This window comes from Pipistrellus kuhlii, unplaced genomic scaffold (genome assembly GCF_014108245.1).
Source record: "Pipistrellus kuhlii isolate mPipKuh1 unplaced genomic scaffold, mPipKuh1.p scaffold_m20_p_28, whole genome shotgun sequence".
NCBI classification, from domain to species: Eukaryota; Metazoa; Chordata; class Mammalia; order Chiroptera; family Vespertilionidae; genus Pipistrellus; species Pipistrellus kuhlii.
Window position 1 is genome coordinate 4,928,044 of NW_023425527.1, and position 23,835 is coordinate 4,951,878.

General features: G+C 40.8%; 1 protein-coding gene across 1 annotated transcript in view; it reads right to left on the bottom strand.

Moving 5' to 3' along the window:
* The window catches only part of MYO1D (myosin ID), a 255,527-nt gene that overhangs the window by 103,840 nt on the left and 127,852 nt on the right, over positions 1-23,835 (bottom strand). The gene's annotated exons all lie outside the window — the stretch shown is intronic.

A 23,835-nucleotide genomic window follows, 5' to 3' on the forward strand; every position in this document is an offset into this window, starting at 1 on the left:
CAGGAATAGAAACATCAGTGATGAGAGAGGGTCACTGATCAGCTGTCTCTGGCACACCCCCTAGAGGGGATCAAGCCCACAATCTGAGAATGTGCCCTGACTGGCAATTGAACTGTGATCTGGTTCATGGGTCAATGATTCAACACTGAGCCACACTTACATATTTTTTAGGTTCCCATACATCTCAGTCTCTTACATATTTTTAGGTTCCCATACATCTCAGTCTCTCAAGCAAAGAGAAAGCAGTGTAATCTTCATCAATGGCTCTCTCCCTATATATGCTCTCCATCACCACCCAAGTCTTGCTTCCACAGTATTTCCAATACAAACCCTTCTTCTCCTTTCTGCTACTCCAATCCACAACCCTCAAACAACTCTAACTGCTTTCTATGATAATAAGCTCCTTGTATACACTATCATCATGCTCCAGTTATTTACTGCTGCTTCTTAAATGACCATCCCAATGCTCAAGCTGAGGGTGTTATTTCCCTGACTGCCTCTGGCCTCTTAAGACCAAGATTTGCAACCTCTAGTTCTAAGCCCACCATATGGTTCCCCAGATTCCTTCAGGTTTCTTTTATTTCTTCTCAAATCCCCAACTGTGCCCACCAGTTTATCTCAGAAAAAATCATGCAATGCCTCTTTTATTCAGTCATCTTGAGCCTCTTGGTGCAGACTCCTAAATTGGCACCATGTGTTTGCAAAGATCTCCCTTTTCAGCCTGCTGCACAATAGATCTGTTTGCATACCACATGTGAGGAGGTCATCAGGGGACCCCACAGAGGAACCAACAGGTTTAGGAAAACCATGATGTGGAAGGAAAACATGCCTAGGAGCAATCTGTGGTAGGAACCTCAGGTTCACACAGAAACAGAATATACAGACAATGGGGCAATGGAAACTCATTCTGCGGCCTTGGTACAGAAACCCTTTTTAGTCAAAAGGGCCCCCTGCTCTGTAGCCGAATACATCCTACAAATGGCTTTGTTACGCCTCCACCCAGGCACTAAAATAAAAGTTCCTTCTTTAGCATCTTGAAAAACCAAAAGAATACAATTACAGGGTGGACGTCTGTGATTCAGTTTCTTAAAGAAAACACATTTTTAAGGTTTCATACTGTTTGTTGCCTTTCTTTTAAGAGGAAGGAAATTAAGACTCCCTGGAGCTACATATATAGAGGAAACCAATCTTTAATTTCTAAGAAGTGTTTTATAGAGCTTCTTATTAAAATGTTTTTGGTTAGAGGCTTTAGCAATTTGGGAAAAAAAATTTTTATAAGTGCTTTTTTAAGGCACAGTTGTTGTTCTTTTGAACCTTTAAAATGTCATCTGTATTCTTTGTTTAGTCTAGTTGAAAAATCAAATAGTACAGAAATGCTAAAGTAAAAAAAAAAAAGTAGCTCTTCCCCTTGCCCACCTAACCCCACGGTGAAGTCCCATTCCACCCAAACAACTTTAACCGCATCTTCTGGTATTTACTAATATCACGCTCACTATTATTTCTTGGTTGATCCTTTCAGACATACCAAAATTACAGAAGTTGGTGATGTAGCTCTCTCATCATCACTCAAACCTCTCCTTTATCATTCCCATAATAAATACATTTAAATTTTAAAGTCGACAGTGTTTATTTTATTGTGTTATATAGTATAATTTAAATACTATATTCATATTCCATATTAATTTGATTCACCACTGTATAATAGGACTACCCTCTCATTACTATGCCAGGGAAATTTGTTTTAACTTGTCTTTAACAGCTGTCTTATTTTAAAAGTGTGCTTTATTTACTATACTAGAGGCCTGGTGCATGAAAATTCTCACAGCTGTCATCCTGACTTGTGGCTGAGTGAAACTCTCTGGTGGGAGTGCACTGACCACCAGGGGGGGCAGCTCCTGCATTGAGCACCTGCCCCCCGGTGGTCAGTGTGTGTCATAGTGACTAGTCGTTTTGCCTTAGGGTCAATTTGCATATTAATCTTTCATTACATAGGATACCTACTACTAATGTCAAATGCTCTAACAGACCCATTAAATAATCAACAATAATTTTTCCAGTTGTCAATCGAATCTTTCTCTTTCACATTCCTCTCCAGGCCACTGCACTCTTTCTGTTGGATTCCTGATTCCTGGGTGCAAGTTTTTCTTTTTCTTGGTTTTCCTCCCTCCAGGAGCTTTCAAGAAAGGGTGCAAGGCCAGCGAATTTCTATTCTCTTTAATCTGAGAGTACAAAGCAGGTGCCTAGAGTGTTGTATGTTAAATGGCAGAGAAGAGCAGAGCAGATGAGAACAGGCCCCGGACTCAGACTGCCTGTGTTCAAGTCCTGACCTCACTCTCTCTCTCTTTTTTTTTTTTTTAATATGTATTTTATTGATTTTTTACAGAGAGGAAGGGAGAGAGCTAGAGAGCCAGAAACATCGATAAGAGAGAAACATTGATCAGCTGCCTCTGCAACCAAGGTACATGCCCTTGACCGGAATCGAACCTGGGATCTTTCAGTCTGCAGGCCGATGTTCTATCCACTGAGCTAAACCGGTTTCGGCCTGACCTCACTCTTACCAGCTGGTTTAACTTGAGCAAGCTCCTAACCTAGTTTTCCTATCTATAAATATGCGGATGAAAATGATGCTTGCCTTGTGATGCTACTGTGAGGACTAAAGGAGATAATGTACACCAAACTGTGAGTGGTGGGGAGCTGGAAAACTCCATGCATTGGTTGTTATGAGTATTTGAACTTTTGTCTCTTTTGGTATATGCAGAATTTTTTTTGCCTTAGTCATATGTCAATGTGACCTGAAATCTTTCCTTCTCAGCATTCCATCTACCCTAAATAGTGTCCAATTAGATCTGATTTTATTCTTCCACAGATCACATGGATGGGAGGTCCATTTTTTATTTGCCTCATCCTGTCTTTCAGATGCTCAAACAGAGTGCAGAGAGAGCTGGGGCTGAGGGGTCATTGGGTTCCTTCCCTAATACAAATAAAAGGAGTGCACGTGAGGTCTGCTCCCCTGCCTGGTGCAGAGTAGGTTCCTGACATCCTTTTTGCTATGTCTTGTGGAGCTTTCTCTACGTTTGGCTGTAATAATTATTCCCAGTAGATGTGTCCCCTGTCCCTTGTTCCTTGCCCATGTATTGATGCATCAAAGGCAGAAAAGATGGTAAACTTCCTTGACTTTTCTTGACTAAAGGAAGATGACTTCTTGATGGAAGAAAGGGTTCCCAGTGGAGGTGTGGGTTATTCCCAGTGAGTCTTCCTTCTGGTATCTCTTTATACTAAAACCCAGAGCCCTGAAAAGCAGCAAGGCTTCTCAGAATTCCCTCCTGGTACTTCTCTGTGTTCTAGACTTTTTTTTGATGAATATATATATATATATATATATATATATATATGCACCTTCTTTCACTTGGTCCAGTTTTTATTTTTTGGATGACACTTCTCAAAGTTTATGGTATAAAGTTGCGATCTCTTTTTGGTTTCCAGGTTGATGACATGTTTTGTATTTTCCCATTTTTGTTAATTTCAGGAAATTTGGGGGGAAGGAATTTTGTGAACCTGCAATTTTATCTTTTTAAAATCCTCACCTGAGGATATGCCTTTTTATTGGTTGTATGTGTGTGTGTGTGTGTGTGAGAGAGAGAGAGCGTGAGCCAACAATGTGAGAGAGAAACACTGATCAGTCACTTTCTGTATGCACTCTGACCCAGGATCAAACCCACAACCAAGTTATGTGCCCTGACCAGATATCAAACCTGCAACCTTTTGGTGTACAGGACAATTTTTTAACCAACTGAGCCAGCTGGCCAAGGCATGCACCTGTAGCTTTATCATCAACCTGCTCCCTGAGCTCTACTCCTCACCCCTGCCAGTCCCTCCCACTCCCGAGTCTTTCCAGAGCCCTGTGGCCAGGTGAACTGGCTCTCTCAGCTGCCTTCTCTGCAGGCACTTAGATTTCAGCTTCTCCACCTGTTTGGGAGAGTAACTAACTACACACCCATTTGCTTCCAAAACCAGGCAGATGCCTCTTGTCTGCTGCTGTTTCCACCATGGTCCCATCTGTCCTTGAAGTTTCTCCAGTTCTTACCCCTTCCTGCTCAGTGAGGGTTTCTGAGTGGGAGTGGCTGTAAATACCGTCTGTCATGGTTAACCAGAGGTTTCATAGTGCCGTCTTAACCCTGCTATGCTTTCCCCTGATACACACTTCCTCCGTGGTCAGGCACGGCAAAGCCACAGCAGGCAGTCATTAAAGTACAAGATGTACTTTGCAAGAGATGAAGGATTCTAGTTTACACTCTGAAGAAGTAGGTCAATTACACATCTTCAGTCTAGTCTCCGAAATAAACACAGGCCAGCTCTCCTTTTTCTCTAGTTCTCCATGTGTCCCCCTCACCCCTCATTTAATATGTACTGAGAAGAAAATAAAACCCAGTGATATAATTGGTAAGTTCTTAGCATAATTCTTAACATGCTATTCCTTAGTTTTATAGATAGAAATAGCATTTTGAGATGATCTAGGGGAAATTAAGAAGTAATGAAACGACCAAATCTTTAGTCAATCAACAAATTAAAATCATTAAAATACAGAGACAATAAAAACAAACACGCACCCCCAACAACAGCAACAAAAAAAAGCAAAGTGCATGTGAGCTTGATCCTTATAAGCCCTGCAGGTGAACAGGTGGACTTAAGTGCATGCGTGTGTGCGTGCGTGTGTGTGTGTGTGTGTGTGTGTGTGTGTGTGTTTGCATGCATTATGTGTGTGTGAGTGCATGTGCATGTGTGTGTGCGTGCGTGCGTGTGTGTGTGTGTGTGTGTGTGTGTGTGTGCGCGCGCGCGCACGCTTCGAGGAATGTAATTTAGAAACACCCACCCCTGAGCAGCTTCATCTGGATCTGGTAGGCTCACTTGCTGAGTCAGCTGCCCTGTGACCATTCATTTAGGACTCATACATTTTCTATGTGGCCTTGTCCAGACCCATCAGCCTAGCAATTCTTTAGTGCATACAACTGTTGCCCATTAATGAATTCTTTACTGTGATGATGCCATAGCTGACAACCCCCTGGTAACTGCAACTTCAAGAAGCAATTGAACCTCTTGGTCAATTACAGTCAAAAGCCCCGCTCAACACAAACCCTAGCAGCACCCAAATTACAACTGTTTTGAAGACAAATGAAACGAAAATTACTCCAGCCAACAGGTCAGGTCAGTCTGACGGGCCCTTTAGGAGTCAGCCTTGCTCAGAAGCTAGCCCTCGATGGAACTGTACCAAAGAGGCTGCTTTCTTTATAGTTTGGTTTGTTTTCTTTAAAAAGGAGGTACCAATAGATAATTCATCGTCAAAATCTCTCGGGTCAAGGTTTTCTCAAAGTTGCTTCTTGACCCAGAACTACAGGGTTCTATCTGGTCAAGTGTCTGGGCATTTGAGAAGATCCAATGAGGTGTCTCGGGACGTTTCAAATTTGTCTGAAGGTATGTACCACCTTGTCAGCCCCAGACCCACCTCCATCTAATGTCAAAGTGGCTCACCATCTAGTCAGGCACAGCTGGGCTTTTGCCTTGTCACCAATGTGCTGACTTTTCTTCCTTTATGCCCAACATCTAAACATGTAGCACTCCTTAAAAACATACCCCGGCACAGTTCTGCAGCAGATGCTTACACATGATCTCAATTCTGAATGCCTCCTTAGGTCATTGAAAAAAAGAAAACACAGATAACAACGGTTATTTGAAAGCACCAGCCAAAGGTGCATCCTAACATTCATTCCTGAAGAGTTCCAAATGAATTCTGGGACACAGGGCCTTTTGACATGCTCCCTGAAAAAGGGGTTCCATTCTTAGTGAGTTTGGGAAAGCTGCTGACTGCGATTCCTTTTTGGAGATTCATGATGCACATTAGCATATAAAGGTTTGGGGAAGTTCTATGTAAATAAACTTTAACAGAATTTAAAAAAACATGTTTGTAGAATCCTTTGTACACAGACTACTCATTCATTTTGAAGGGGGGTCAAGATATACCATCCCCAAATATGCCACGTTGGCATAAGCATTCTCTGGAGTGTTTGCTTATTCTACAAGAGTTTCCCAAATTCCTACTTATCTGTGTGGTTTCTCTGGGGAATCTGAAGGAAAACAGGAAATACCTATGACATCCTAGGGAGACCCAAAATGTCCATGAGACAACTGGGAAACAACTACGACTAATGCCTTAAAAAGTAAGATATGGTCAAACACCCCATCCATCGACGCAAACCTCTGTGCAACGAAGCTTGAATTCCTCTGCCACAAGTGAGGCTGCTTCTGACAGTCCAGCACCACTTAGCGGACAGCTCCGTGGCTGGCGCGGTGGGGCTGGAGAGCAGAGTCCTGTCCTGGAGGGAGAGGCCCGCATTCCTCAAAGGCTGGAGGGCGGGCCAGTAGGGGGGTGGGGGGGGAGGGCCCGCGCTGCGGCGGCGGGGGATCAGGTCAACCTAAGCAGGCTTCAGGTTTTTTTTTTTTTTTTTTTTTTTTTTTACCTGTGAGGCAAAGGTGTATACCAAGTGACTTATTAGAGCACCCTCTCGAATATTCTATCAGAACAGCTACTGATATTGAGCAAAAACTTGAAAGTGTTATTTCAAAGGTTCTTTTTGATCTAAGGTGCACAAGAAACCGACAACCCCTATCTTCGACTTCTGATTGCGGTGATTACCCTTGTAGGGGTGTCGAACTCAATCAGAGAAGGGGCCAAAATCTAAAATCCAGCCTAAATCGCGGGCCGAATGGTTTACTGAACAGTCATAAACTGTCATTGTGATGGAAACGCAGCGGAGTGCAGTGATGACAGCGAGGTGCGGGCCACATTGCAAGGCCTGGCGGGACGGATTTGGCCCGCGGGCCGTGTGTTTGACACATGTGCGAGGGAAATCATTATTTCACTACTGTGTGCCAGACACCTGACATACATTGAAAATAAGTGTTTTAAAAAACATCTTCCTCCCCCGCTTTTAATCCTCACATAAGGATATTTTTCCATTGATTTTTAGAGAGTGTGGAAGACAGAGGAAAAGACAGAGAGAAGCTGAAGCCAGTTTGGCTCAGTGGTAGAGCATCGGTCGGTGGACTGAAAGGTCCCAGGTTCGATTCCGGTCAAGGGCATGTACATTGGTTGCAGACACATCCCCGGTAGGGTGTGTGCAAGAGGCAGCTGGCCAATGTTTCTCTCTCATCGTTTCTAGCTCTCTCTCTCTCTCTCTCTCTCTCTCTCTCTCTGTTAAAAATCAATAAAATATATTAAAAAAAAAAAGACAGAGAGAAATATTGATGTGGGAGAAACACATCAATTGGCTGCCTCTTGTACATGCCCCAACCAGGGCCTGGGCTGAGGAGGAGCCTGCAACCAAGGTACATACCCTTGACTGGAATCAAACCCGGGACCCTTTGGTCCACAGGCTGACACTATCCACTGAACCAAACTGGCTAGGGCCATGATGTATTATTGGTATCGTGCTAGGATGTTTCTTTTACTAGTAATTCACCACAGGGAAAGCAGGGAATACATTTGATGTAGTTTCGTTAAGTCATACAATAATATGTTTTGCTGGCAAATGCTTGGCTTTGGGAAACGATCATTTTTCAGGCTCGGGAACACTGTTTCTACAGAAGAATGTGACTAACCACACACACAGCTCCTGGTAACAGCCTGGCTCTGGTAGTGGGCAGGGGGCTTAGGCCCAGGCTCCTCAACAAATCCCTGCACCTCAACATGCCAGCAGTACGGGTGCTCACTATGATGGTGGTACCGGGCGAAGATGCACTTTGAATCTTGGGGGAAGGGACTAATCTGGAAAAAGGCCCTTGGATTTCTTAGGGTAAACATCAAATATGCTTCGTTTTCTTGCCTTAGGTTGTAATTAATGGAGGAATGGCAGGATAAGTAAGGTCAGATGCCTATTCTATAGTTCAAGTTTACACAGCACAAGTAGAACATAATATGATCAACTATGAAGACCATCACTGGTCCTAGCTCAATTTCAAAAAGAAAAACCACCACTGTGCTATTTGGATACATGATTTCTCATACTGATAGGTGATACATGTGATCAGAGTAATAAGTAGCTCATGCTAGAATAATGTTAGGTGATACAGAAAGAAATGCTACTATTTACAGAAAAATATGGATAAGATACAATGCCAGATTTGCTCAGCCAGGTTTAGGTTTTATATCTGTACACATAGTTAACTACTATTTTTATTATTGTCAATTTTACCAGAAACATAACTTTGTACTTGCAAATCTAAAATATCCTACTACTTAATCTATTTCTTCCCCAAGAAATGTTTTGTAACTCAATATTTGAAAATGGAGGGCTTTTTTTGTGTGTCATATATCAATCAAGTAAGAACAGATATAACAGGAATATGATTAATTTTTCAACTAACTTTCCTAGAATCTATTTTGAAAAATTTATGTTTTTATCTGTCATTAGGTAATTCTTTGTAGGTAAACTTTGAAAAACTCATTTTCTTTGGATTGGCTTTTTTATTGGTTTGTATGAGATCTTAATAATTAAGAAAATTACCCTTATGTCATTGGTGTTTTCAATATTTTTTTTTATTATGTCAATGATCTTTTGAAACTGTTTAAGGTATACTGCCATATGGAAGTTGTTTAAAAAATGTATGTAACCATTTTTCTTTCATGGTTGCGTATGCATTTAATACAAAACTGAGATGAAATAATAACCATAAAGTGGTCAATGGAGGGAGGAAGGGAGACACGTGTAATACTTTCAACAATAAAGATAAAAAGTAAAAAAGATCATAATTATCAAAGATAATAATCATAAAGTGCTTTGCAATGCTTTTATTTGATATATCAGGCACATTTTCTCATGGGATCAGATATCCTCCCATAAAGTGATTCTGAGTGGCCTCACATTACTAAGTTAGCTGCATGTAATTCAGTTAAACATAACCCCCTAGTATAAGGTATTTTCAGTGTCTTCTATTTTTTTTTAGTATCATTGTTAATACCGTATTTTTCGGACCATAAGACGCACTTTTTCCCCCCCCAAAAATGGGGGGGGAAAAGTCCCTGCGTCTTATGGTCCAAATATAGCCTACACATATACTTTAAAAAAAAAAGTTTTTTTACTTGCCCGGCTCTGTGTGGTCTCTATGTGCTTGCCCGGCTCTAAAATGGTTCTAAATGCTGCTGTTTACTTTAAGGGTTGATTACATGTGTTTATGACTGTGATGTTGGGTTTTAATGCACATAAAATATTTTAGGACACTATTTGTTTCAGAATCTTTTTTTCTTCATTTCCCTTCTCTAAAAACTGGTGCGTCTTATGGTCCGGAGCGTCTTATGGTCTGAAAAATACGGTAAATTCCCAAACACAACTGATTTATGGCAAAGTTTTAGAAACAGAATCGCTGTTGTGATCCATTTATGTTTTCAATTGCTACATTAAAGCACCCATTTCCAAACTCTACCATGTGAATAGTTAAAAGAATTAACTCAACTGATAGCATAATATACTGTTGCTATGATTTAAATTGTTTTGTTATATAATTTTCCAAAAAACTTACTAGCTATTTGAGTCTTTTCTTTTGTCAATTCTCTCTTCATTCCTTTTTTTTGGGTCTATTACATATTCATAATTTCATATAATGATTTTTTAGGGCTTTTCATTACAAGAAATAAGCTAACTTTTTATTACAGTTACAAAGATTTCTTAGCTTTTTGCCTTTTACCAAATCCTGGCCATGATTATTTGGTTCATGCCAATAAAACATGAAAAGAGTTTGGTTAGGTGTTTCTGAGAAAGAAAATGTTCTCTCTCTCCTGAGAGAATGTCCAAGTACTGTCTAGAAGTGACTTCTGGAACAAGGAGGGAAAACATGTGGCTGCTGAAATCCCGAGCTGCCATTGTGCAACCACCAGGGGGAACCACACTTAGAATGCAGATGATCCAAAAGAAAGACTAATAAACAGGCTTCCCGCTTTATGAACGAAATCCTTGCTATATTCTATGCCAATGTAATTGCATTTTCTTTTCCCTTTTGTTTTGCGGGGGTGGGGAGGGAAGGTAACTGAATATGCTGTGATGCAATGGTATTTTTTGAGAAATAGAAGTTTTAAATGTTTATGCAGGGGCACCTATCAATCTTTGCACTTATAATTCTTCTTTCGATGTTGCCTTCTCTACTTTAAAATCAAGTATGTGCCTGTCAAATGAATTTGTTTTGTTAAAACGTAAGCTCTATGGGGGCATGAGGAGGACTCAATCACACGTAGGAGAGAGCCTTTATGTTACAATCACTCCATGAATGGCAGGAGATTATGTTCACTCCAATAGATTATCCGGGCTTAAAGATGTGTGAGATGGCCACTAAAAACTCTGTATTTTTTAAAATACTAATGAGTTAGCGGATACAGCCAATGGGTATGATAGGAGAAATATATATGTATGTATATATATGTATATATATGTATATATATATATGTATACACACACACACACACACACACACACACACATATATATATATGTTTTTTTTAACTTTTAAAAAAATATATTTTATTGATTTTTTACAGAGAGGAAGGGAGAGAAATAGAGAGCTAGAAACATCGATGAAAGAGAAACATTGACCAGCTGTCTCTTGCACACCCCCTACAGGAGATGTGCCTGCAACCAATGTACATGCCCTTGACCGGAATTGAACCCGGGACCTTTTAGTAGACCGACGCTCTACCATTGAGCCAAACCGGTTTCAGCTAGGAGAAATATATTATTTGCGTCCAACTCACATGAATGGACTGAATCTAAGTCAGCTCCCTCCTGGTCAGACGGAAAGAAGAGTTAATGCTGGAAGCCTTTCTGAGGGTGCCTCCTCTGAAACAGTGGTGCAGTAAGCATGTGTCCTGGGCATGTGTCCTTGACCAGAATCAAACACAGGACCCTTCAGTCCGAAGAATGATGCTCTATCCACTGAGCCAAAACCAGCTAGGGCTTGTGATATTTTTTTTACAGCAGCCACAGGAAACTAAGATGGGTGGTCTGTGGCACAACTGTGGCAATAGTTAACTGATACAAATCCAAACCGAATACTAGTATTTATAATACCAATGTTAATAATAATAGCAAACACATGGGACTTACCATGCGCTTACCATGAACTCCTTTAACACAATTATACTATAAGGTGTGTGGGCTGACACTCTAACCACTTAGGCACACTGGCCATGGCTGGTAAACATTTTTTCCCCACTAGTAAAACTTGATAGTCCAAGTGGAATGTTTCAATTTGCCATGGCAAACAATATGAGCAATTTTCTGTTATACTTAGATTTCTTGGTAATAGTTATATACATTTGGTATTGTCAGAGAAAAACATAATAAACCCCAACATAGTAGCCCTGACACGTAAACCACGTAGAGTCTGTTATAGACCTCATTTGGTAAACACGACATATTCTGCCATCCAGAAAGGGTTTTAGCTTAATGAAATATGTGGTACTTGAGAAAAGCCCTTTTACAAAGTCAGTTATAAAAATGATCCATTTCGGGGTGATATTTTACATGATATGTCAGTGTTGCCACTGTAGTGAATGGACATTACAATAAAATATTCCCGTCACTGCCTTTAATATTTATTACCCAACTAGAGGCCTAGTGCATGAATTTGTACACAGATGGGATCCCTTGGCCTGGCCAGCTACTGGGGCGATCGGGGTTTGTTGGCTGGGGAGAGGGACCACAGGAGGTTGGCTGGCGTCCGGAGGTTGGCTGTGGGGTGTGCTAACCACCAGGGGGTCGCTCCTGCGTTAAGTGCGTTCTCCCTGGTGGTCAGTGCATGTCATAGCTACTGGCTGGTCACGTAGTTGTCCGGTCATAGAGGCCACTTAGGCTTTTATATATAGTTGATTTCTGAAGAAATCAGAGGGAATTTACGTGGAAGGGACATGGACAAAGCAGTCCTCCACGTGGGATAACAGTAGGACAGCGAGGCTGTGGGAGCAAGGCTGGTGGTGGGAAGGAGGCAGTCCCACTCAAAATCCCAGACAAGAGTGCTTCCTGTGTTTGAGCATAGACCTGGGTCCTGAGCTACCTGACAGCTACAGAAAACAGGAAACCTAATAAATTACATGGGTCTAATTATTTAATAAGGTTGGTAATTAAATACTCCCCACACCTAAGATGCTCCTTTTTATTTTTAAACAGTCGTTTTTGTTGAGGAAGACAATGTTATTTTGTTGAGGAAGACAGATTTATTGCTCTGCAGCTTTTGCTCGGGCACCTACCTGCAAGATCTTTGACTTGAGTCTAGGATAGCAGCCCTCACTGTTCAGAAGTTTCTAATTTAATGCACATATCTTTCTGGAATCACTTCTCCTTCACTAATTAATTCCTTATAAAGGGGTAATCTCTTGAGCTTCCAATAATTAAAAAAGAGAACTGCAATGAAAATGTAGCCACGGGTTTCTTTCTTTCCATTCCCCTCCCCCACCCCCATCACTACTTATAGGGGCCAGAAAGTGTTGTCATGGAGACAACAGCTGCTGGGATATGAGTGACAGGTCTCAAGAGAGAAGTGTCTTGGAATGGGAACATCTCAAGTTAAGGAAAAAAAAAAAAAAAGAAGTGGCGAGGGAGAAACCAATGCAGGCTGCCGTTACCAAGCACCACAGGGGAGCTCGGGTAAAAGGTGTATTTTAGCTAGCGAAGAGTGAAGGCACTGTTTTCCCTCTTTCTCTCATCTAACATGGGAAATGTTTTCCTTCCAAAGGGGAACAGATTTCTTTTTAGCACACTGCAAGCATATGTACACATCTTGGCATAATTATATTTTGAAACTGGGATTCACACTGATGCACCAAATTGGTTGCCTTAGTAATGAGATATCACCCAGGCAACAGATCGTCTGTTTCCAACTTACGGGGAAGTGGGCTGGGGAAGGGGTGGCAGTTTTTTATTAGCGGTATCCGAGAGGAGATAAATAGGAAACAAATTATTTGTGACATGTTGCCATTATTTTCCAAATATGCTTTTATCTTTTTTATTCATCAGTGGGTGGGAGAAAGGAAAAGGAAGGTAGAGAGAGAGAGAGAGAGAGAGAGAGAGAGAGAGAGAGAGAGAGAGAGAGAGAGAGAGAGAGAGAGAGAGAAAGATGCTCTGTTATTCCAATGTTAATTTTTTGCTGAGGAATTTTTTGTTTGTTCTTAAAGGGCTGTACATTTATTTGCCAATATGTGAATCTAAACGAAACCTGTTAGGTTATATTGTAAATCAACGGAAAAAGTTCACAGGAGTAAAACCAGTGATTTGTGCACAGTGATTGCTATTCATGCTCCTGTGACAGCACTGCTGAGTACCATGCAGGGGTGTGAGGGGGCTTCAACGTTCAGTAGCCATTGACCTCGGTTTCCTCGTTAAGAACACACGTCCTATAGCTATTCTCAGGACCATGATTCACAAGCAAACAGTAACTTTCTCGCTGGGGGATTCTGGTACCGGGTTTGTTTTCGTCCCCCTCCTTCACCCCGCTTTCTTCCCTGTCAGCTTTAGCCTGCTGGTTATTAATAAACGGCTAAAGCGCTAACTGCCAGAGGAAGTGGGCGCTTTCCAGCCCGTATTTGGTTGTGCATCTCTATACTTCATAATACTGGCTATTCCTTCTGATTTGAAATCTGCTACTTTGCTTCCCTGACTCATACATCCAACTACTTGCCGGTCACCTTGACTCCCATGTCTCAGAACAACTGAAGACATTATGTCCCAAACTATTAATTTCCTCCAAACCAGCCATCTTGCTTCCAGTCTTGCCGACTTCCAATCTTCCCTTGACACAGATCTATTTTTCGTTGTTGTTGATTCTCACTAACGGTTATTTTTTCCATTAATTTTACTTTAGAGAGAGTGGAAGGGAGGAGGGGAGAGAGTGTGAGGGAGAGAAAAAGGGAGAAACATCAATGTGAGAGAGACACATCAATTGGTTGCCTCCCATATGCACCCTGACCAGGGCTGGGGATTGAACTGCAACCCAGGTATAATACATGCCCTTGAATGGGAATTGAACCTGAGACCCTTTGGTGCACTTGCCTAACGCTTTAACCACTGAGCAATGTAGGCAGGGTGACACAGATCTATTTAAAAAGTGAAAACTGACCACATCACTTCTCTCTCTTAAATCTTTCGAAGGGACTTCTACTGGATCTGGTAGGCATGTGGCGGAATAGGTAAGTTGACATTCCTGCTGCGAGAGAAATGTAACCAACGTCCTGTCACATAGCTGAATGCTAAGGAAGTAAAGGACTTACTTGGTCACCACGTACAAGTCTGACAATTCAGGTTGTTGACAAGGATGTGAAATAATAAAAGCTCTCATTTCAGTATAAGAGTAAGTGGGTAATACTACTTTGGAAAGCAACTGGGCAATCCCAGTCAACTTAAAAATGGGCAGACTCTATAAAACCGTGCATTTGCAATCTGCGGAACGTGCCCCAGGGCAGCCGTTCTCCAGGTGTGGCCTGGGAGCCCTGAGCTTTGCTGAGACCCTTTCCACGGACCCTCGAGATAAAAACTCATTTCACAGTAACACGAGCAGGATTCTTGCCTTTGTAACTCTCCTCCTATCACGAGTCTTCAGTGGAGTTTTCCACAGGCTACATCACCCGTGATGACATACCGTGACAGCTAATGGAATGTACACACACATACACACACACACACACACACGCACATGCAGACACACACACATTTTTTATATTCTTGAACTTTGTATAATTTTCAAAGATGAGCTCTTTAGGGCCTGGAGGTGGGGAGGTGTCTTCAAAACTTGAGAACAGCCGCCCCATAGACACTGACTCACTTACAGACAAGGAAACATATGAATATGTTCATCGTAGCATTATAAAGAATGACCAAAAAAATGGAAAGATTAACTGTCATCAGGAAAATAAGTAATCGTTTTTAAACAATAAAAGAGCAAAAAGAAGTAAAGGTCAATCAACTAGCGCTACACTTAGGGGCACTTAAAAACATACTGTGTGCCGAAGCCCGTTTGGCTCAGTGGTAGAGCGTCGGTCTGCGGACTGAAAGGTCCCAGGTTCGATTCCGGTCAAGGGCATGTACATTGGTTGCGGGCACACGCAAGAGGCAGCTGGCCGATGTTTCTCTCTCATCGACGTTTCTATCTCTCTCTCTCCCTTCCTCTCTGTTAAAAATCAATAAAATATATTAAAAACAAAACAAAACAAAACATACTGTGTGACAAGCACGTTGAGTGAGAAAACCAAGCAGCAGAAGACTGTGCAGGCCAGCGTGGGAACGGAGCACTGAGTCATGAGAGGGCTAACCTCAGACCAGAGGCCGCCGGCTCTCGGCAGCGGCTACTGAGAAACCTAGATAGAAAGGGAGCGTGCTGACTGGGTGCTCTAAGAAGAGCTAGCTCTTTACATATTGGTAGGTAAGTAATGGAAAGGTCAGCATGTCTTCATATATTTGCTATGAAATTGAAGTTAAACCTAAATGAAATTCTGACATCGTTATACTGCTACCATATATGTTTGCCTCCTAATCCTATATAATAAAAAGCTAAAATGCGAATCGACTGAACGGCGGAATGAGTGGTCACTATGATGTCCACTGACCATCAGGGGGCAGATGCTCAATGCTTTACCACTCAGCCAGAAGCTAGGCTCACGGCTGGCAAGCGCAGCCATAGTGGTGCCAGTGCTAAGGACCCCCCTGGGAATGTCTACCTGCCAGCTAAGCCCACACCCCTGGGCCTAAGCCAGAAGGTGGACATCCCCTGAGGGGTCCCTGACTGTGGGAGGGCACAGGCTGGGATGAGGGAGTCCCCCCAGTTCATGAATGTCATGCACCAGACCTCTAGTTATCTATAAGCATGCTTTTTGTTTATTTGTCTATTCCTTACCTAAGGATACGTTCATTGATTTTGGAGTGGAAGGGAGAGTGAGAGAGTGAGAAAAACATTTATCAGTTGGCTCTTGCACATGCCTTGCCAGGGATCAAGCCTACAACCCAGGTATGTGTCCTGACCAGGAATCGAACCTGTGACCTTTCAGTGTACTGAATGCTGCTCCAACTACAAGGGCCATGTGGCTGTTTTCTAAGAAGGGGAAAGAACTTTCAGTAACATTGAAAGAGCTGTTTTTGTGATGTCAAGGACTAGGATGAGTCTGTGTTTATTATGGACAATGACACTTGTTTGAATATTTTTGTAAAAAACTTTGTTCCATGTATTTGTCATTAGATGTCTACCAAGGTCATTAAATAAAGGAATTTTGCCATATCTCATTCTTTTTTCTCTCTCTGAGCATGAGGCCATCATTACCGTGACAGTCAGTTTTATAACCTTTTCTTCAATAGTGGGAGTCATAACTGTTTCCCTCTAAGGAGTGCACTTTGAAGGATGCTTCTGAGGTATAAATGAGCAGGAGTTAAAAGAGTGTGTGCAGAAGGCTGGACTACTGGGTGAAAATCCCACTTCGGATACCTGTGTGACCTCAAGCAAATGACTCAATCATCTGTGGCTATAGTTCTCTTTCTCAATAAATGAAAATAGTAACAGACACTTATTCTCTAGGTTCTTGCAAAGATTTAGTTAATATGTGTAAAGTGCCCAGAATGGTGCCTGTCACTCAGTAAAAATTAGATTTTTTTTTTTACTTAACTTGAAGGGCAAAAGTAATTGATTTATATGAAAGATAATTATTTTGCTTTTAGTCCGAGAGATATAATACTTAATTGGTTTCACAAAGAAGCCAGGGAATGTTGTTTGAACATTATGTGAAAGCCCCCCTGGTTTCATGCCACTGCTTGACGAAGTTTTGCAGTCAACGATACATCAGTGAATAGAAGAAGCCAATAAAATCCAATTTTCAGATAATGACTCTATTCACACTTTTTCTCTGCCTGGTTTATTACAAAATTAGTATACTGAGATCTATATTAACCTTGGAGACTTCCTATAATTAATAGTGATATCATTCTCAGTTTTAGATCTTACTACTTCACCATACAGTATGTTTATGCTTAAGGAGTCACTTGTAATCCTTCATTTGATTAGGATTATAATATAATCCAACAACATCAAGTACAAATTTAACAAATTCATACGAGAACATACTAATAATATTCACTTATTAATTAGGACAAAGCAACCAGGGCAGACCTTTGGGTGATAGCTTTGTAACATACAATTTCTTAAAAAATATATTTTTTCTGATGTTATCTAATATGTACTTAAAAAACCCCCCTATTTTCATTAATTTCAGAGAGGAAGAGAGAGATAAAAACATCAATGAGAGGGAATCTTTACTTTAGAGAGAGTGGAAGGGAGGATCGGCTGCCTCCTGCACACCCCTCACTGGGGACTGAGCCCACAACCTGGGCATGTGCCCTTGATCAGAATTGAACCCCGGATCCTTTAGTCTGCAGGCAGACGTTCAATTCACTGAGTCAAACTGGCTAGGGCTGTAACATACAATTTTTAAGGATAAAATGATATGTCATTGAAAATCAAAGTTAATAAAAGAAAGACCAATGTGTTCCACTCTCAAAGGTGCCACAGCCCAATAGGTGATAGGAGCTCCACCCCTAACCATCTGTGGGATGATGTTTCTAAGTCAACAGGGAATACCGAACAGAAACCACATATAAGGTAATTAATAATGGTGAGGCATTATTAATTTTCCACCTGGTCTGAAAATGAAACATCAAAGCCCTTATCTGTGGTGATTATACGGGTATGTAAGGGTGAAGTGATAATACATCTGGGATTTCCTTTTTAAAACCCTGCACAGAACAAACATGAGGTGAGAACTAGATAAAGTAGGAAAGGAAAAATGTTGATAATTGTTGAAGCCAGGAGATTGGAATGTGGGGACTCATTCTATTCTTGCTACTTTTGTAAATATTCACGACGTTTTGTAATAAAAAATGCCAAGAGAAAGAAAAAATACCCCATTTCCACCCCAAGATCTATGTAAAAAAATAACTTATACCAGGTCCTCAAAATGCAATCAATTCCAGAAACTAGAAGTAGTACACTTAACAGTCTATGATTGCAATGCAATAAAAGTAAGAATTGATAACAAAAGTGGAATATGAAACCAAACATACACACAAAAACATGGATCACCTGGAAACAATTTATATTTCCAAAGGGCTGGCAGCCCTTGCTGCTGTAGAATTTGTGAGCTGCAACTGTGATCTCAGAGTATCCACAATTGCTTGGAAGAAGATGATTAGTCTTACAGATGTTTGGGGAAAGAATGTCTTGTACTTAGTAGTCTCCGGGATGTGAATAGAAAGGGCCGTGTCCTCCCAACCCCACTGTGGTCACTGTAAAGGAAATTCCACCCCTGAAGCTGGGACAAAAACTGTACAACCGGAAATGATCCAAGTATATGGCACGGTGACCAATGAATGACTTCTATCAATAATCAATTACGATGCTCTTTCAGAAAGAACTAATTCTTCCCAAATAAAGACAGGTGGGCCAAGAAAGCCACTCTTCAAATCCACCTATTTCAAAGTTGTTGCGAAGAGCAGCAAAAAAGGTAAACTTCCCAACACTTTTCCATCTCCATTTGAGAATCCATTTTCAATTCAATGACAATTTTGACCAACAGATTGCCTAGAATAAGAACGTACATTTAGAACTATACATGCATCAAAAAAATAAGCGAGTTTTTTGAGTGGTTCCATACCCCATTCCTCTTCCAAGACAACAAAAATACTTTAAATGGGTACAGAGTGTGAGAGAGTCACCACTCTTTCAAATGCATGAGGTGCAGCATTTTCCCTCGGAGTTAGAACTCTGGACTTCTTTGAGGATTCCCCCAACCACAAACAAAACAAGTATCCTATTTCCTGGGAATTAATGAATATGACACACTGAAGAGGAATGATAGATCAAAACCAGAAAGCTCCAGGTTGACGAAGAAAAAAGAAAGCCAAAGCAACAAAATTACCCAGGACAGATGTGCCTTACAACATACTTAGCGATCATTATACACTTCAACTCAGCCCCGAGTATTAGCTGCCAGAACTTAATTCAACCCGTCTTTCAAACACCTCCTTGCTTACAGCTGTAATTCTAAAATGTTAAACAGTTCCTTCACTGCCACCTAGAAATACCATCTCATTTGATTTCTCATTCAAGTGAGATGTAAAGAACAAACACACACAAACTCTGAGGTAGAGAGTGAGTGGGTGAGCGAAGCAATTATGTGTTGTGGGAGGAAGAGACAAGTGACCTAGGTTACACATACTACTCATTTCTCTTAATGACGCAAAGATTTGTAGGTGACAATTAGGCTTTTTTCAATGTTCGGGCAAAACATTCAGGCTTTAGGTCATTTGTAAAAGGTGTTTTTAAGAATGAAAATATCCAGCACTTCACCGAGACAAGATCTTTCGTGCAGCAGTTAGTGGGAGCACCTTTCTGGAAGGCATTGGAGAATAAGTACAGAAGATCTTAAAAGTGCCTACCTTTTAGGTCCACATTTTTGTGCCTCTGACTTTAGTGAGGGATATGTTTATGGGTTCTTTAAAAAAAAAATTATATATATATATATATATATATATATATATATATATATATAATTTTTTAAAAAATATATATACATTTATAAATATATATATATTTATATTCATTTCAGAAAGGAAGGGAGAGGGAAAGAGAGATAGAAACATCAATGATAAGAGAGAATTATTGATCAGCTGCCTCCTGTATGTCCCACACTGGGGATCGAGCCTGCAACCTGGGCATGTGCCCTTGACCCTTCAGTCCATAGGCTGCTGCTCTATCCACTGAGCCAAACCTGCCAAGGCATGGGTCTTTTGGATTGCCTCTTCTGGTACTTGTTTTTCAAATCCTTGGTCCATTTTTTTCAACTGGGTTGTTTGTCTTTTATTATGAATATGTAGGAGCTACCTGAATATAATATGTAATATAATAAAACGTGTCTTCTTTTTTCCTTTATAGCTTTTGGGTTTCTCCAAAAAATGTATAGGTCTGGGATTTATTCTGCCCCATCTCCCAAGGTATAAGATAGGAGAGCAATGCTGTTTTATTCTCAGTAAATACTGAGTCCTGGGGGTCCTTTCAGTGAATCACTGAGATGGGGCATGGTGTTGGGGTACCAGACACAGAGGTAGGCGAAGTTGTGGACGGAGAAGGTATTAAATATTGTAGAAAAAGAGGAAGGTGCGTCGATAAAAATCACCACAGAAATGAACTATGATCTCATTTCTATTCCAGCTTCTCTGCTTGGATACGCGCACAGAAAGACATGGCAAAGGATAGTGACCTCAATGTTCATGGCGTTACCTCGGGACGGTGGGATTTTAGGAGATTTCCCACAGTTCCCTGATACTTTCCTGTGTGGTCTGAACTTGTTTTTACAGTGAGGGTACTTGAATGAGATAATCAGGGGGGAAAAAGATAAAGCTATTTTTTTTTTCTTGAAAAAAGAAATAAAAACCGATGGCTGGAGATTCTTGTTTAAAAATAGCATCTTTGATGCTGTCTCTCATAACTTTCCATTAAATTCTCACAAAAATAGAGAAAGTGAAAACATCCCGTGGAAAGTTAGGTGACTGACAGCCTATTCGCAGAAGCTGACAGAAGTTTCCACTAATTTCACGGCTTGAGGAGTCGTTTAAAGAACACAATCGGTAGATTGTAGAAGTCAAGTCCCAGAGTGGTCCTGCCTGTACTGCCTCCTGGTTAGGAATCGCCAGATCTGCATCCCAAGAGGACTGGAGAAGCTTGCTCTCCAGGCATCGGTGGTGGTTTCTGGGACAGTTGTCCCTTTTCTTTTAGAATCTCTTTTCTGGGTAGAAATTCTCATTTCTCATCAGAAAGGAAGCAGAGGTATTGTAGGGAGGACTTACAAAGGAAGGACCCTTGTAGGTGTGTATAGCTGAATTATAACTTTTTTCAGGGTTCTTTTAATTGGTTTTAGAAAGAGGAAGAGAGAGAAAAGCATTAATGTGAGAGGAAAACATTGACCAGTTGCCTTCCCCATGCATCCTGATGAGGAATCGAACCTATAACCCGGTATGTGCCCTGCCTGGGAATCCAACCCAGATCTTTTTGGTGTATGGGATGATGTTCTAACCAACTGAGCAACCCAGCCAGGGCTGGAATGACAATATTTATGTAAGGCTTGGCTGCGGGGTGGGAGGGAGAGGATGAGTCCTACTTATGGCTAGCAGAGCTGTAATAGGCTAAAGTCTGTGGGATGCTGACTACTGGTTTAAGAAGAGGATTCTACCAGCCACCACACGACAGAAAGGAGTTCAGGGGATGGTGACTCTTCAGTGTATTATCCATACTGGGACAGTTTTGAGAGTAAAGGGGTACTGCTAAGAGTTACAACAGACAACAGTCATAAACCAGGACTGTCCCAAGCAAACTGAGAGGTATGGTTATGCTGGTTCAGGTGCACCCTAAGCTGAGTCAACCTCTTGGATAAGTATAAAGAACAAGAAGTATCAGATCTGCAAAACAACAACTAAAGCATCACTGGAAAATACTGAAGAATTGGTACATAGAATATGTATATAGAAATAATGTACCATGGCAGACAGAAAACAGAGACCCAAACCTGTCCATTTACTAGCAGTAAACTGGGAAAGAAAACAGAACTGAGAAAAAGCAATATAAAAACACACGCCAATTAACAGAAGGAAACTATTTCAGGATACAACAGAATTTAGTATTTCACCCCGAGTTCCTCCAAATTCTAGGCAAAATAAACGAAAGAGACCAACACTTAAGAACATGTTGGCAACTGGGAAGAGAAAATGTCCATTATTTGCACACGATAGAATCATTTGCTCATGAAAACTATTAGAATCAGCAAATATAAGTCAAGAAAGGTTTCATCAGGATACAGGTCCATCAATAAAAGCCAATATTATTTCTCTGTGTCAACTTTGCCATGTAGAAAATATAATAAAAAATTCACCCACCGCAGTAACAAAAACAATAAAATACCTAGGATGAACCAGGAATTCATAAGGAATCTCTTAAGTCAAAGGTGAAAGCCAGGTCTATACCCTTAAAATGATTTATTATTGTAAAAAAGTTAATCATTTCCAATTTCAATTCCATCCTAGGAAAAAGTATTGTTGAAGTAAATGAACACAATAAACACACATTAAAATGTATACTGCAGAATGAAAGTCTATATACAGGTTAATTGACTTTAATAAAGAAGAGTAGAGAAGATGGACTTATCCTACCATACACTAAGACATGCTATAATAAAAACTAAATAGCATTAATGCAAAAACAGGCAGATAATAAAAACAGAACCGAGCACTCAAAAAGAGAATATACATTTTTATCGTATAATAAAATCAGTGGGTAAAAGACAGGTTGTTTAGTAGATGGTGTTGAGAAAACCTGCTCACCATACAGAAGAAAACGAAACTGGGTTTCTATCTAAAACCACGTACACAGCTGGATTATAAATGGATTAAAGACCTACACGTGAAGGGTAAAACATACACAGTTCATAGAAGAAAATATAGGACAGTATCTTTGTGACCTGGAAAGAGGAAAAGCCCTCTCTCTTTAAAAAACACACACAAATATTCCTATTGATTTCAGAGAGGAAGGGAGAGGGAGAGAGAGATAGAAACATCATTGATGGATTGGCCGCTTCCCCATGCCCCCTTACAGGGGATCGAGCCCGCAATCCAAGCATGTGCCCTGGACCAGAATTGAACTTGGGACCCTATGGTCCGCAGGCCGATGCTCTATCCACTGAGCCAAACAGGCTAGGTCTAAGGAAAGCCCTCTTAAACAAAATTCCAAAGCACAAAATATAAGATGAAATCCTGAAGAATTTGATTATGTCAAAATTAAGAATCATCTTCCACAAAGCACATTATAAAAGCATAAGAATGGATACAGAATAAGAGAATATATTTATGTCTAAAGTGAATATAAGATTTATGTATAAAATATTCATAAAATTCCTGATAATCAACAAGAAAATGATACCAACTCCAGTAGGCAAATGGACAAAGGATATGAACAAGCAGTTTACAGGAAAAACCAAAAAGCAAACGAGTATTCAATGAGATGCTCAAATGCCATGGCAAATGGAGAAATGAAAAGTGCAATGGCAAGATATCATGATATTTACCAGTCTGGCAAAATGTATAGGCAGCTGAAGATACTGTAAGGATGTGGGTACACAGTGACCCCCATATACAGCTGGTGGTGGCGCAGACTGACAGAGGCATTTTGGAGAGGAACGTGGCACACCTTATACCAATTAGGTCTGCACCTACCCAATGACCTAGGCCCCTTTCTCCAGATACCGTATATATGCCAGGGACATTCTCCCAGAGACACAGGATTCCTTTTTATGTACACATATAATATTTTACACTAAAAGGGTTCCTATGGAAGGTCTGAAATAGGTGTAAGAGAATGAAAAGAAACACATGAGTGAGTGAATGAAAACAAGAAGGGGGCTCTGGGCAGATCAATGGGGATGGGTACCAGGATCTAATGAGCATCCTGACTCCCACATGCACACCTCAGTCAGTGCAGGTGGTGGATAATGCAGGGTGAAGGAGGCTGTTTCAAACATCTGGGCAAAACGTTTGAATGACAAAATAAAATTAAAGGAAGTTCCTTATGCAGCTTAGCTGAGGGAAACAGCTCAGTTAACAGAAGAGACAAAAACAGGATGTTTCAGACATCTCTCCAACGTTAAATACAGACGACAAAATGCTTCCAGCATTGTGAGGATAAAATAATTTGGAGCTAAGACAGCCAAATAAGTTTTCCACG